Source organism: Conger conger, chromosome 5, assembly GCF_963514075.1.
Source record: "Conger conger chromosome 5, fConCon1.1, whole genome shotgun sequence".
Taxonomy (NCBI): Eukaryota; Metazoa; Chordata; class Actinopteri; order Anguilliformes; family Congridae; genus Conger; species Conger conger.
This window is the reverse complement of record NC_083764.1, coordinates 12189780-12207147: the sequence shown is the minus strand read 5'-3', so window position 1 is coordinate 12207147 and position 17368 is coordinate 12189780.

The window sequence follows — 17368 nt, the reverse complement described above, 5'->3', positions numbered from 1 at the left end:
TGAACATCGGAATATGTTCTATTCTTGGCTGTACCTTGCCTGTAAATTCTCTTTGTTATTGTGTCTCTGTAACATTCATGGTTTCTGTGATGTCCATATAATAAATGAACCAGGGGTTATAAGCCTAAGAGCATGCTAATTTTCTTTACAAATGATAAAGATGCAATACTACACTGGCAAAGAACAGGTAATAACTACTAATATTTCATTCATTGAATATTGGGATTGTAGCTGTACATCTGTGATTTCACAGATTGCATATGACCACTGGTACAACTTGACTGAAGCCCTTTATGACATAAGGGTGCCTAATGGTCTGTTATTCTAGATCAGGCAAGCTGTTCACAAAAAGCACACCTGGAAAAGCTAACCTCATTCCAGTCTCTGGAAGCATGAAGCCCCCCCTCAAGGCCAGACCCATGAATGTATTGTACATCACCTTACAACACTAGTGACATGAGTGATCACATATCCCTGGTTCCAGTGGTTGAGGGAACCTTGCTTTATCAGAGTAAGCAATCCCTGGGTCACAGCCAGTCTGGAAAAAGTGTTTCAGAGGCAAGTTTTGCTACTTGGTGTGAAAATACAGTGTCGAATGAATTTAATCTCCGGAGAGACAACCTCTCACGGACATGCTGAATTTCACATTTGAGATCAGTCTACCAAATAAATGTTCACCTCGCCCAAGGTTAGAGAAATGATCCGGACTTCCTCGAATGCATTCCCAGTAGCAACTTGATGCTGGAGAAATGTAATTAAAAGGAAGGGCTGCAGTGTAGTTGTCAAGCTTAGGCCTCACCTCAAGGCCTTCCGTGGGACATCAGATATCAGAGTCACCTAGAAGAGCAAAAATCAAAGAGTGCCCTTGAAGCAGGCAATATATTCAATGTCACAACCTTGCTATATTTACACTCTGTCACTGTCTTTTGAATCTTCTCTCAGAACCTCTTCCAATTCATTCTGTTTTACGTCACGTCAGTGACACAGATTTGGAGCAGGCCCAGCTGAGATGTCCAGGCAGAGATGTATAAATATTTCCGCTGGCAGAACATGGATTCAATGATTAAATGGCAGTGAAGCCACTGACACAGGAGCACTAATAAATCCTCAGCACCATATTTACCTCCTTGTCAGCAGGCTGGTCGCGATGCTCCACACATCAAAACTCAACAAAAAAAAAACAAAACTCAACCAAGTAGATGATAGATTAAGAGCAGCCAGACACAGAACAGATTACAGTCAAACAAGAAACCGTGCATGAGCACATACTACCAGTTTCAATTATGCTTTCACAAAGTCTCACATAAATGCCTTTCTGTCAAACCTACTGCTTTTCAACTACTTCTATATACAGCTATGGGTTGGGTTAGTCTTTATCTACTAATGAGCTAACAATCCTAACAGAGCCCAGCACACACCTGAATCAACTGATAGTTTTTGTATTAATAATTCAACTATCTAATGTACTCATTAAATGTGGGACAAATCAAGAAGTCAGCACGAGGCAGCTACTGGGCTGTCCTGAGAGAAACTGAATATCTGGTAACCCTGTAATGTATAAGACTGGTATAGTTCTGGTATACGTATTGACATACACCAAGCCAAAATGGCAAGCTGGGCCCTTCTTTGGCCAGTGTGTAAGAAACAGGTCCGGAGACTAGACCAAGACACATGAGCAAGAGCATGTTACATTATGCTGCGTACCTAAACAAGTAGTGTTACTTCAAGTTGCAGCTCACTCCCATGCCAACGCGAACCCAGGCACTGGTGTTGTGTGTGTTGCCATGGTATGGGTGGAGTGTGGGGGAGTTACTGCAGTACAGACATTTATGGTTGCGGCCTTTGGCACAGAGCACAAATAATTACATCAAGCGTTCGTATTAAGACAGATGCTCAAGAGAAAATAGAAAATAACTACATTGGTTGTATTTTTCAGGACTAACGTGTTCAGCTTATATATAAATACTGTAACTTACGTACATAAGCTTATCATTCCAAATACGGAGATTTTCTTTATGCCCTACTTCAGGCAGGAAAATAATGGCATGGCTTTAAAAAAATATATGATGTACAGTATTCACTACTAGTGAATGAGTCATCAGCCACGATATGATCCACCATCACTGGCCTGGTCGGCCAATAGTAAATGCCAAATGCCTACTGGGGTGCTGATTGACATGTATTTAATGTCAGCATAATATACACAAGAAATTAAAATGAATAATGGATAAATGATGAATAATGAACAAATGAATAGACACATGAAAGAATGAATCAATCAATGTATCAAATGATTTATGCATCAATTTGTGGTTCTATTTCTACACTATTTTTACATTTGTATTCATTGATTTATTTGGGTATTCTTTATTTTGAAACGAAAGGAAGTCATATTTTATTGGATGCATTTTACTTGAGTTCTCACATAGAGACAATATATACGCAGATAGAGAGAGAGAGAGAGAGAAAGAGAGGTATTGTAATTATGTGACATTCGGTGTTATGAATGCTTAATCCTGTGTTTCGACCTGCTTCCATGTACTGTATAGGTGACATTTTCCTACATGTTAGTTTGCCAGCGCCCACATGAACTGAACGAGGCCCAATTATTTTAAGTGGAGACCCACTTCACCATGTGGAAATAAGGCAGAAATAAGGGGGGGATGCCAGGTCGTTGTAAGCATGGCTTCAGCTTTGATTATGCGTATTCAACTGTAATGCACTGGAAATCTATGGGCTTGCTTCAGTCATTACTAATGACAGTAAGCCAAGTGTTTAAAGCAGCACTCGGTCTTAGAAAAGCAGGAGTGCCAATGATTGCACAAATTTAGGAGAGCGTTTTCAATCATGCTATATTTGCGACCTAATGGGTCTGGAGTGAAGCCAGGAGAAATCTTTTATCATTTGGTGGAATATGACATGCTGGGGAAGATTGGCACAGGCATTTGTATGTTTTTGCTCAGTCTAATCTAGCTGTCATATTCATTCTATGGTAAGCTTAAAAAAAAATGAACAGGAGCAGAACCTGAGATGATCAGACAAGACAGGTTCCCAGATTGTACATATTGAGCACATATGTTTGGCAGGACAGATGGGTGTAACATAAACTTACATGGCAGCAGCAGCACGCAGATCTTTGTTTAGTGATGCTTGGTCAGTCTCCAAGGCAACGGTGTGTGAGAGCAGCTGATGAGAGTGTCTGGCGTTTGATGAAAATGGAAATTGCGGTTTTGGGCCTGAAGGGAATTGTCTCCTAAGTCTATCCTGTGCTGAAATGCTTTATTATTTTATTGAACACAGGAAGGGTTTGGTTTTTCCAGGTTTCATGTGCAGGGTTCCCTGTTCAGGGTCACGCTCTCTTCTATACTTTTTTTTTAAGCCTTCTTTGGTATTTTTGTACATTTGCAGGAATTACCCCCGATAATTATCTATAGTCTCAGAGCATTGACCCTACCCCATGCCTTAAATAATTACATTTGTTGTTTTGTGTATCCTTCGCAGGACCCAACATAAATTCAAATAAATGACAGTACATTCTCAATTTCCTATCTGAATGACATGGGAAACAGAATGAGACAAATTGAGAAAAGGCTCTGGTCACAGAGGCGGAGGCAGAGATGAGCGAAGCATAACCCCAAACAGGAAGTGGTATAGTGCTTCGGTAAAATGGTTTCCTGCTGTGGTTTTAACTTCTGCTTCTGCTCTGTAGCCACAGAGAAACGCTGTGTGATTAGTCACAAAACAAATCTGAAACAACTATTTTGTAACTGTATTGTATAAAAGAGTAATTTTAACGAGCACACCAGTGTCATGCTCAATAACCCAGGAAATCACTAAATGGTCAATCACATTTCTGATATTAATGAACAGAATACAAGAATTTGTCAGCATTTTGGTCTTGTTAGGGGAAAACAACACAATTCCAATCTTTGTGGAAAATATTTGCCTATTTACAGAAAGAATATTTGTCAGAATTGTATGAAATGCACCCTGGGTTTATTAGAGATTAGGAAATACTTGAGTAGTTCCTAATCTCTCACTCCCAGTCGCTATTCTACCACTATACTAATTGTATTCCAATCAAGATAAGATCAAAAAAGGCCAAAAACATTTTTTTTGCCAGCAGGCACACTGGCACCAGAGCCTGCAAGACATATCTTTCAGTATGGATAGCCTACCCAGTGTGGCACAAACAGAAACAGAGACAGAAAGACAATTATATATCAAAACATCAGCCTTGCAAATTGTTGGGAGGTTGCATGGAAGTTCAGCACAATATTACAATAGTTTAGTACTTCCTGAATCTGGCTTGAGATCATAAACCATGTTTAATACAGAATTCTACGATATTAACACAAAGCAATGCTGTTTCTTATTTTGACTTTTCTCTTCAGCTACATACACAAACTATTTCAGGCAATAATCGTGGGGGCTAAAGAATGGGCTTACTTTTTTTTTTTTCGACCACCCCACCTTCCTGCGAATCAGCAGGTGGCCTTGTCATCACAAATGATGAAAAATGAGGAGGAAGCAGTTGGTGTTCTGTATTCTCCGCAGTGTCACGCATGTGTAATGTTTATGCTAGTCCACTCAGCCAGAGGGAAATGAGGTCAGATGATACGTGTGGAGAGCACCTTTAGAGTAATGGGAGGCTAGGCTAATGGGAGCAGGCCTGATGAAGGGGGGATGCGAGATTTCCTGCTGTCACCCCGACATCGCCTGGTACGGATTATCTCACTGGCACCAGCGCAGACCGTCGGGCATCAATCAAGGAGCACAAAGAGGAAATCCATGCTGTGGAGCTGCCAAGCTGCTAACAAAGCCTGATAAGAGGCAGCATATTGCCGACAGCGTTGGGTGTGGTGTTTCTGCGCAAGGAGAGTTGGTCCTCCTGTCTTCTTCTAATGCAAAATGAGCAGAAAAGAGTCACACGATTCCTCTTCCATTATCGTTTGTTTGTATACTTTTTTCTATTGTTCATTGGTTAAACACAGAATAATATAATAATTATTTGTCGTTTATCTGATGCTCTATATCTGAACCGACTTACAGTTGATTAGACTGAGCAGGGGACATTCTTTCCTTGAGTAATGCGGGGTTAAGGCCCTTGCTCAAGGGCCCATCAACTGTGCAGATCTTATCTTGGCTATACTGAACAACTGACCTTTGGGGTCCAAGTCATGTACCATAGTCAGGAGGCCACAGGCTGCCCAGCTATATTTAATATTAATATATTACATTTACTTAATATTCACTCCCGGTAAGTCAAAACGAATCTTACATGTTCTCTGTCACTGATTGTTGTGACTGATTGTTGTTGTTGTGACTGTTGTATACACACAGAGCCTTGTAACTAGTCTCTCCCCTGACACAGAACTCTTGGCAGAAGCAAGAGGGCTGAAGGTATTTCCAATTTCCCCAAGGATTGGTTTCAGCTGGTTTGCAGGACAAGCCCAACCCCATTGCTGCTACCGTTCAGTAAACAGAGAACCGCCTGAACTCCCTCGCCAGGCAATTATGTCTCCGCTCTGTGGCATGTTAGGCAGGAGGGGGGACGGTGGACGGGCCAGTCAGTGGTCATGTGATGTGATTTATTAGAAGTGATGGTTTGACAGGCCCGTCCAGCGAGTATGTCCAGACTGTACGACCGTGTGTGCGTAGTGCTGTCAATTGAATCGGCTGTCTCTGTTGCTTCATTTTCAGAAAATAATGCAATCTAGTGGTCTAGAGTACAGGCCTCTGGACAACAGCTCTCAATTGCAATCCCAGGTTGGAAGGTGCTGTCATATCCTCAATCAAAACTCTCGGATTGTTTTACCCTCCCGGATAATGAGTCTGCCAAAAGTTCCAATCTGCTTTGCTGTGATGGGGCTGAATGTCCAGGACACAGGGCATAGCAATAGACAGTCAGCAGATGCTGTTTTGGGACTAGCATGTCAGCGGATTTAGCCTAAGTGTTATTTTGCCCACCATCAAAATTACACAATTTTGGCAATGCAGGTTAAATATTTATTGATGATATATCATGACATTCTAATGACATTCTCCTGAAGATATTCAGAACAGAAATGCACAATATAATCACATATAACAATCAGTTGAACCAGTATTCCCCAAGAGCTTTTCCATCATGACTGTGCCAATTTGCTTCAAAAGCTCTTGAATAATATTTCTCCCAGAGGGACATGTTGTGGGCATTTTCTTTTTGTTTCTTTATGTAATCCAACATAAAAGGACTAGCTCCACTTTAGTTCATTAATCTTGCAGATATTAAATCTTGAAACCTAGCTCACAAGTTATTTCCCAAAGGAGCAAACGCTTTTTTCCTAGTTATAATAAATCTGCAAGGGCAGATATCGACACATGCTCACACATACACACACACACACCCACCGAGTTACACACACACACACACACACACACACACACACACACGCACATTCTGATCCTAATAACCTTTTTCAAATCTACTGATCTTTCCTCTAGCCCTGATAGTCATTTCTTATTTATACCTACATGTGTTTTCAATGGAGAAGTTTAGCGCTGTAGGTGTGCAATTGGAAAGCACTGAAGCGGGACCTCATCCTCTCCGCGGCAGGCCTGACCCCACCGCCTGTCAGCAGAGACGGAGAACAGAACCACTGCGGTGTGTGAGGAGAACCGCGTTCATCCTCCACCCAAGCTCCCGCAAGGACGACCCGCCATACGGCTAACGAGGGCATCCGATGGTGACAGAGACGGGCATTGAAGATTCAGAAAAATAGTGCCATTGAAGAGCCTCAGGCTGAGGAGAAATATCCAGCGGCCAAAAGTGAGCGTGGACGAATTATACCTATCACGTCGAGGAACCGAAGAAGGGTAAAAAACAGAACGAAACAATAAAAAGAGGGAACATCTTTGTTTTGTGTCGCTGAGCCGTCCCTACCATCTGTAAGCAATATATCAGAAACCCGAAGAGACTAATTAGCGGACACCCCTGTTTCTACTCCCACACGCTTCTCTCTGCAGAATCTATATGTGGAGGGGGTTGAGCAGTGTATGTGGTTGAGGAGAACTGCTTCCAGGCAGGACACCAGAGAAGAAGAAAGCCCCAGTGGAAAGACACTGTGTGTTACAGCAGCAGGAGAGGGAATGAGTCTGCTAGTGAAGGGCTGGGCAGTGGTATGTAGCCGTGGGCGTGGCCCATTAAACAGGAACCTGAAAAATCCCACTACCACAGTTCTGATCGGACTCACCTCAACTTCACCGCAGGTGCTTTGGCCATGAGGTCCTCAAAGGCTGAGAACTGCTGCCTTTCCACCCTCTCTTTACCTGGGAGTCAGGTGTGAAGACAGTCTGTAGCACTAATTGTTCAGTTATTTACTCAGGAAAAAATAAAACTAGGGCTGGATTTGGATTCAAGGGCCAGATTTGATTAGCCCTGTTATAGGCCCATGGCATAGATCTCAAGTTTACAAAATTCTAAAGCATGAGAGAGACTATTGCCTGTAACATGCTTTGTAGACGGTGATAAAAGAAAATGGTTTACAGGACACATTAAAAAAAACATTTGGTGAAATATATTTAGCATATATAATTGATGCGTGAGATCTGTATGGTGGTGGGTTGGTTTTCCTCCTACCTCCTCAGTGTTTTCAGCCAGCAGCTGCCACTTTTCTACGTAATCGATGAAAACGTGTACTTCTGAGAGCTGTTCCAGGACAGAATTTTTCCTTGGTACTTGAAAATCTTCAAAATCCTTCAGGAAATTCCTGGTCATTGTTCATTAACTGCTATTACTCCAGGCCAGGGAAGAGGTTAATCACATGAACACTCCTACCATCCATTAAAATAAACATGCAGTATATATTTTTTTCTTTGTTTGGCTTGGCAACATTCCGCTCATCATTGAAAAATAGCCAAACCTTAATTTCATTTATGGTATAATTTTGGTCAATGCGAAACCACTTATCAAATTCAAAATCAAGTGAAGGAAAAACTGGAATTGGTTTCACTGTGACACAGGCTGTTGCTGAAAAAAAATGAATGGTGTGTATTGTATCACTAAAGGAAATGGATGTCATGACAATGACATAATAGCACATTGTGTCTGGCAATGGAGTTCTGTTTCAGGACTGCAGATAACTGTAGACAGCTATTTATACTTTACAAAGCCGAAAGACCTCCGGCTACATGCTCAGACAAGGTAGGGGCAGCATTTGGAGCACTACATCATATTTGGGATCATTACACAATTACAGTGCAATAAAAGGAAATTCAATAATATAAGAGGCAAATATGAACATGGAACATGAATAGTTCCCTTTCTGTGTTTATATTGTGAAGATGTATTTTCACTTTAAAATTTTTTTAGCATATTGCCTTTACATATTATTCATAATTTTACAAGAGATATTTTGAAAACATTTATACAAAGCCTGAAAATATCATGAACACGCAGCTGTTTATGTGTTTTTGACCCATTTGTTGCATATGTTTTCAGTACAAATCAATTGTGATTAAGCCCATCAGTTCTGCCACTTGCTCTTTTTCTTGCTGACTAACCTGATGCAGGAGCCGTTATACCAAACACAGCCGATTAGCCAGGTGTCATAAACAGAACAGCTCCTTCACTCCTTTCGCAAAGATCAAAAAAAAATTGATAAAAGAGGTCAGAGGCAGGTAGAATTTTACACAAACAGCCAATTACAAGATTATTTCCAGCGCCCTGGATGCAAGACTGACAGACTGTTCTGGCTAGCATACCACGGCTCATTAACACCTTCAAATGTGACACAAATAGAGAAACACAAATAGACAGGGGCCTACAGCATCTAATGTGACCCAGACACCCTCTGGTTTGTCATCTCCGACCGGAAAAGTGTGCATTGCATCAAAATCTCAGGCCAGAGAAACGGCAGCGGGGTTCATGCACCATCCACATTGAACGATCGCCCATTCCAGATTTGGGTCGGAATTACACTCACTCAGCCCCATGTTTGACACCAAATGTATTATAAATAAAAGACATTGGGATATTATTACTAAAAAGTCCACTGGGGATACATGACCAAAATCAATGTAATTCCATGCTTAAGTTCAAACACATTTGCACTGTCAGTCATTGTAGGCTTGTTAACCATGTGGCACCATTACATTTCCGATTGCCTAGCCCCTCCACCCCTGGTTAAATGCTTAGTAAATAAAGCACTTCCCATATCCCGACATCTTTGGGTGGACCTTATTAGCCAAGCAGACTGAGAGACCTGAGAGACTTCTGTTCTGCTGTTTTGTAACTGATGTGAGGTGTGCCCTCTGAAGGCAAAGCCAATCAGCTGTCAGACTTCAAAGCAGATAGGCAATAATTCAGCCGAGCTATTTCAGCGTTACGATCGAGGGATAGCGTGTTAAAGATTCATTCGGTCGAGACCCCTCTCGTCAGAATTTTGGACAGAGTATTTTTTCGGGAGGGAGACAATCTGTTTTCCTTAAGCCCTTGAAAATGGATCCTGGAATGAAGCGGTGTTTTCCGACCTCAGCAGATTGCATTGGTTGGCTCCAGGCTACCCCAGCCCCCAGCACAGCTGTGCCTGATATCAGTGCGGTTCGGAGGGGGACCGCAGCGTGGCTCATGCTCGCTGACCCGGAGGTGGACTCAAGGAGAAGCGTCTGTTCTGAAGAGCCCTTTTCTCTCCGCTGACTGAACGAAGACGGGAACGACTGACGACCACCGGCCGTGCCCACCCCCCCTCCAGGAGGATGTTCCCTGGCACGGAGCGCCGTTTCCGTGGCGATCGCTTGGCACTGAGTGGGATTCACCTCGTTCAGCCTCGGCCCTCGTCAGACGCCCGGATGGGCTCATTACACTGCAAAAAACTCCCGAAACTAAGTCAGTCTTAACAAGTGTCTTAGTCTTATATTGAGACTTAAAATCTTATTTCAATTACCTTTTTTTTTTGCTAAATGAGACAAAAAAACAGCCAATGACACGAGTTTGACTTATTTCATGATTTGCCAATGGGGTGAGAATATTTCACTTGTCAAGCAAACAGTAACTTAAAACAAGCTAATATTTTCTACTTGAGAGTGGAAAAAAAAGATGTTAAGTCTTATTTCAAGACTAAAATGCTTGTTAAGAGACAGTGTATATCCTATCACATTGGTTTAGGCCCAATCTCACTTTCCCAGTGCAGTAAGAGCCTGACGCGGGGAGACCAACAATCAAACTGTCGCCATTGACATTTCTGAGTCTGGGCTGCTGACGTCAAGCCGGGAGACATGTATCAGGGAGCCCGCTGAAAAAACAAAACTATGAACAGTTGAAGGCTGAGGTCAGAATGCAATGCAAATTGGTGGAGAAAACTGCTGAGCAAATGGAGGTGTTGTAAAAGAGAACCTGAAAAGGCACATGTTTCTGCAATTAAGTCACACCAACATTCAAGTCAACATCAACAAGTCCCGACATGGCAACCTCACCATTTGTTATTTTGTTGTTTTCATAAATAATAAGAGACTTCCCTTGTGGGCGTGTGGTTCTGACAGCCATCAGTCAGAAATGCAGGATGTGGTCATCCAGAGACATACCAGTATTAAGCCACTGCAGTAAAGTATTAACTTTTTAATGATGCAAAAAGCTTATATAGTGTTCCCAGATATACGTATGTTGTTAAATGTTTAAATGCATTTAAATTGCATCTCCGGCATGTCTCCTGGTAGCCCTACTGCAGTTTCCCCACACAGCAAAGGGAGATGTGCGTCACATTGCATGACAGACAGAAATGATACGTTTGGCTGGGAGCAGGGCCTGATTGATCTGGGTTGATAGGTTTTCATACGTGGTCAGGCCATGATGCACATCTGGTGATCATAGAGTCTCTGAAAAAACTTAAATCTGCCTGCGTACTCCTACTGCCAGATGCACGAGTGGAGATGAGGACAGGAATGGCACACAACAAAGGCTTTTATGCCTACACCTGCACCATTTCAGAGTAATGGAGGTCTGTCAGACAGAAGCGTGCGACGGTTCGTTTAAAGCACGCTGACACACCTCTGCAAAGGCGCTGTATGTTTTTCATTGATGTGTCTGTTTACTTCAGATTGTTCCAGAATCGGAATATACGGCACATTCAGTACTGTGCAAAAGTGCAAGCCACCTATATAACATTCTGTACAGATAAGATTCTTTAAAAAATATTCAATGAAAGGTCCTAAATAAATGTACTATACATTTTACATTACATTTTAGTAATTTGGCAGAATAGTTAAAAACTGAATCAAATCAATATTTTTTGTGACCACCCTTCGGCGTTAAAACTGCATCACTTCTCTGAGATGGCCAACGCTGTCCTGCAGTTCTCAGCAGGGACAATCAGCAGGGAGGTTGTTCCAAACATGTTGGAGAACTTGTCACAGTTCTTCTGCAGACTTTGGTTGGCTTCTGATCTCAGACAGCCTTGATCAAGTTTTTATGTAAAAAGTAGTCAATTGCTTACAGTTATATGTTACTTTTTAAAATTAAATACAAAATTGTCTCTGTAAAAATTAAATCTTTGGGAAAATGAATATTTGGAAATCTCAAATGTGTTCTTTTATACTAACACATACAAAAGAATTTACATATATATAATAAAGTCTTGGGCTTATATTAATATTAATATTACAATAAATAAATAACAACATTTCTTTATCATTACATTTTCATTATGTTTTACATTTTACAAAAAAATCTGCACAAATCTGCACAAATACATTTTGTATTTGAAATACTGATTATTTGTAAATGCTGTATTTCAAATAATTTCAGAAAAAGTATTTGAATGTATGGAAAATACTTTGAGTATATATTTGACCCTGGGCCGGGAGTCACACTGAGGCTCCTTGTGAATGCAGCGGAGGGGCCCATTGTGTCGAGGGCCCGGTTCCCCCTGGTTTCCCAGGCTTCCCAGAGCCTTCAGTGGGGCTCCCACAGTCCGTCCTCCCCTGGGTCATGGCCCAAAGGACAGGCTAATGTTCCAGGCTAGCGTTCGCCCGCTAGCTAGCACGTAGCCTCAGTCACCCCCTCCCTCACCACTGCTTCATTAAGGCTGATTCTTTTATGGCCAGCCTGATGTCAGGTAATGGTGAAAACATCTCCGTTGTGGGAAAAATGAAATCATTACATGTAATTATGTTAAAACAACGGCCTCAACATCGCTGCTGCATTAACGAAGACATTCTCAGGTGGTGACATTTTGTTTTCAGGGACTGCACACATGCTTCCTTTTTAGTTTATGCCTCTCAGTTTCCACATGCCTTACATAACAGACCCATGCAGAGCAACACCTCACATTCCTAACTACAGAAATAATGTGTATAAAATGTATAAAATGTATTAGCGAATGCTCGATTAGCATTAGAGTTCTTATGTCAGTGTGAATGAGATTCCGCTTTCGGTTCACCCGTCATAACCAAATTACTAGAAACATGTTAAATACTTATTCATAGAAATCTACATTTGCATACACAAGAATGGTTTAGTAGAATGGACCATCCCAGAGTTCCCTGGGAAGACACCGCCCACAACTTGTTTCCTCATTTGTACTCATATCACTGGACACATTAATGAAGTAAAAATCGTTTGGTAAGAATATCAAACGAGTCATACAGATAAAAGGTACACAAAATGTACGATTAAAATATTCCTGAGCATTTTCACTTGCAATAAGCATTTTAGGCCCCTAATTACTGTCAATAGGAGCTCCTCATTTGGCTTGCGATGGTTGTGTTTAGTGAGCTGGGTGGCCTACCACACTGCCCTCAGCATTGATATCGGTACAGCACAGTCATACACTGACTTCTAATAGTTTCTTGCACGACATTAGGAGTTTGGTAGATCCTGAGATGAACTTTTAAGAAATGCAAGGCGAACAATAACGCTTAAGTTTCCTTTGCTGAGTCAAGGACGTGCCACATTGCGGCTGGGATAAACAGAGGCAAGGCGAAGAAAAGGGAGTCTCGTGAAAGATACGTTTCCCACAGTCCTCTCCTCCTAGTGTCGGCTCTCATTTGCCCGTCTAATTAAAAGCCCGTTTTGAAGAGCGAGTTGCCAGTGCGAGAGAGCCATTGCGTTTCTTAGACAGCACCAGAATACGCCTGTCAGGGCTGCAGTGCTCTGTGGAGCTGGAGAGGAATGGGAGACAAAAGAAGAGCTGCATTATTCATGGCAGTTTCACCTTCAGACGCTCTCCCTCTCTCTCTCTGACCCTGTCATCTCGCTCCCTTCCTGGCACCGGATAGGCGAACCCACCATTAACACCTCCTACACAGATGCCCGTCTGTCTCTCTTTCAAAATGGCCTCTTCTCTTCTTCTCCACAACCAGCGGTTAGCTGCTCCACCCTAGCAGGACACCTACATTCAACAGCGTCCTGAAAAAATAAACCTTCCCCACCCTCACTTTGAATTTATCTTACACGCATTTCTTATTATGAACTCGTGTTACTTTTGAAGTCTGTTTGAAAAATAAAGGCGCGTGTTTTTAAAATGGAGCCCAAAGGAAACAGTACGTGAGCTATGTACACAAAGTCCGCGGTGCTTACTGCAGTGATTCATGAATGCTGGGAAATAAGTCTGACCAAGCCCATTCCTGGGGGATTCATTCTGTCACACCGCCACCCGCGGGGTGGTTAATGCAGTCTCTGCGCTCTGCGTTAATACAGTCTGTGCGCTCTGCTTTAATACAGTCTCTGCGCTCTGCGTTAATAGTCTGCGCGCTCTGCTTTAATACAGTCTGTGCGCTCTGTGTTAATACAGTCTCTGCGCTCTGCGTTAATACAGTCTCTGCGCTCTGCGTTAATACAGTCTCTGCGCTCTGCTTTAATACAGTCTCTGCGCTCTGCTTTAATACAGTCTCTGCGCTCTGCGTTAATACAGTCTGTGCGCTCTGCGTTGATACAGTCTGTGCGCTCTGTGTTAATACAGTCTCTGCGCTCTGCGTTAATAGTCTGCGCGCTCTGCTTTAATACAGTCTCTGCGCTCTGCGTTAATACAGTCTGTGCGCTCTGCGTTAATACAGTCTGTGCGCTCTGCTTTAATACAGTCTCTGCGCTCTGCTTTAATACAGTCTGTGCGCTCTGCGTTAATACAGTCTCTGCGCTCTGCTTTAATACAGTCTCTGCGCTCTGTGTTAATACAGTCTGTGCGGTCTGCGTTAATACAGTCTGTGCGCTCTGCGTTAATACAGTCTGTGCGCTCTGCTTTAATACAGTCTGTGCGCTCTGCGTTAATACAGTCTCTGCGCTCTGCGTTAATACAGTCTCTGCGCTCTGCGTTAATACAGTCTCTGCACTCTGCTTTGTGAAAGGGATGACTTCAGCATGCACTGACTCAGCGTCGGGGTCATTCCGTCTCTGCACCCCCCAACTGCCAAACCCCCCAACCGCCAAAACCCCCAACCGCCAAAACCCCACAACCGCCAACCCCCCAACCGCCAAATCCCCCCAACCTCCAAATCCCCCAACCCCAAAACCCCAAAACCCCCAAAAGACCCAACCCCCTAACCCCCCAGCCCCCAAACCCTCCCCCTCCTCAGGTCTGGTTATTGGTAATTGAGTGGAGAGGTCGGGGAGGCGGTTGTCTTGAAGGGCATGTTTCTGGGCAGAAACAGACATGCACCAGTGGGTGAGCGGGCAGGCCTATCCTCCCACTGGTCTCGGGCTGTGGGCCACCAGGCCTCAGTGGCGTTATTCAGGGGAACGGAACGAGTCTGCCTCCCCACGCAATTTCAAATGCTGTCACTGGACATGGAAGGTATACAATAAAATGCCCCCTTTTTAAAAGTTTTTTTAAAAATATTTAGAACATTTTAGAATGTCTTTCCAAAAATAGTATATACTTTTAGTATCTATTACTGCTTTTGGCAAGAGAGTTATACTTAATATTCACATTCTATGTTGTGGGAGTGATAATATTTCAAAGAATGTCTCTTCAATGGAAGCTTGTGTTCATATAGTGATATTTATCTCTGATGCTAGCTTATAGGCTGATAATGGACTGTTTGAATATGCTCTCAGAAAAATGGTTCAAAAGGTCTCTCTCTCTTTCTCTCTCTCTCTGAGTTCTATTCCTTTTTCTGTGTAGCATTATGCAAAACGTGACTAAAATAACTGATAAAGAGTCCGCGCAAATCGTTCACTCCCACTTTTTTTGAATATGCATTTGCCTAACATGCTATGCAGTCACAGTAGTTTTTGCTCTCAGAAAGACAGATCTGATTTCAGGAATAGTGATCCTCTCCTCTCTTAACCCTAGAGCCCCCCCCCCCCACCCCCCCCACACACTTTCTACTTTCGCCTCTTTTACCCAGACACATGCATGTCAGAGGTCTGTGTTGGTTTTGCTAAATAAAGACATTTTTGTGGGATGTCAGCATCTATCAGCCATTGTGCATTGTGCTGGGGTAGCAGCTGAGGATGCCACACAGATCCACAGCGACATCAGCAAACGGCTAACAATGGACCGTCTGAGAGTGACTCACGCCTGTCACCAGCCACTATCAGCAGGAAAAACACGCTCGCTCTTGTACACACACACTCATGCGCGTGCGTGCGCGCAAGCAGGCACACACACACACGCACGCAAGCAGGCACACACACACACACGCACGCAAGCAGGCACACCCACACACACACGCACAAACTCAGACACACACACGCATGCAATCATGCGCACACACACACCGAAACATACACACACCACACACACACACACACACACGCGTGAGCAGGTACACACATTCGCAAGCAAGCAGGCACACACACATACACACACGAGCAGGAACACACACATACGCACACAAGCAGGCACACACATATATGCACACAAGCAGGCACAAACACATACGCACACAAGCAGGAACACACACATACTCACACAAGCATGCACACCTGCACACACACAAACTCCCGCACACACACATGCTCACACACCACGCACACAGACCCACATGCACATAAGCAGGCACACACCCATACACATGCACACATACACACACACACACACACGCACACACACACACACACACACACAGAAATCAAACAGAGAAAACGAATGAGTTCACCTACAGCTGTGTAATCTGTGGGGCCACCAGGCCGCTCAAACAGCCCACCCCACTAGTCAACATGTTCAGTGGGCCCACACCCACATCGCTGCAGGGATGTCCAGTGCCTCCGATACTGTCTCTTAGTAAGGACGATGACATATTTGCGGTGGAACAGAAGGGGTTGGCTTTCCTCAAAGTCATCTATCAGGCATTCTTGATCTCTGTGTCATTCTTGTGGTTTTTCAGATCCAGAGTAAGAGCACTGGTGGTCATGGTTGTGATGAACATTACACATTCATAATGTGGTCAGCCCTCCACATGAAAATGCAAAACATGTTATTTTGCTGAGCACTCAGATGGGTAAAAAAAAACACAAAGCCAAAGAATTTCAAGAGGAAAAATGTTCTGGAAAGTGAATGGCAGAAAACTGAATTGAATGCAAATTTAACAAGGAACCGGGTAGATTTGGAATGTAGGCAATGGTCACTGTTCAAGCTGCTTAGCAACTACATTTCTAGCGAGACCACAAATCCCAGAAAGCCCCAATACCAGCCATTGTGGACCCAGCTGGTAATTAGAAAATTCTGTGAATATCTATAAAATCCTTCACCATGCACAAAAACTGGGCCAATTAAAGACAAAACTGAAATAAAATCAAACCACTTAACTATTTACAATTGCTAACAACCATTTTTCAATACTGAGGTCACTTTTCCTCTTCATACTCTCCGCACCAAGACATAGCCAGGCACAACAGTTCATTTCATGCTCAAAACGCACCAAATACAACCAAAACTCTGCAAACATGTCTCAAAATATCATTCCACCAAAGTGCCAGTACTAGCTTTCTTCAGGTGCATTAATTAGATGCACAATTGTATGTCAATCTTTGAAGTAGTAAATAATGTTGTACTCTCTAGTTAATGCGGTATTGAGATCGTAAAAAAACTGTAATATTCCCCAGAAAAATGAGGGTGTAGATATCGAGTGAAGAGAAACAAGTCATTTTCAAAGTTCAGCAAAATGTGACTTTTCTACAGAGGTAACACTTAAGCGAAAATGTTCACAATAATATCACGTATATAAAGATTCTATCTTACAATACCAGTGCACACCATAACGCATTATTGGATAAATGGATGTTGTACAACTTCTCACAAGTAACTGCCTCGATGTTAATATAGAGGTTAATATCTCCCACATACCCAAATAAATTAATATAATTTCTCAAAGTACTACCAGGAATAATGTGAATGATTAGTTACAGTGATTAAACTTTAGAAACAAAATACAGGGACTTTGCATATCAAGT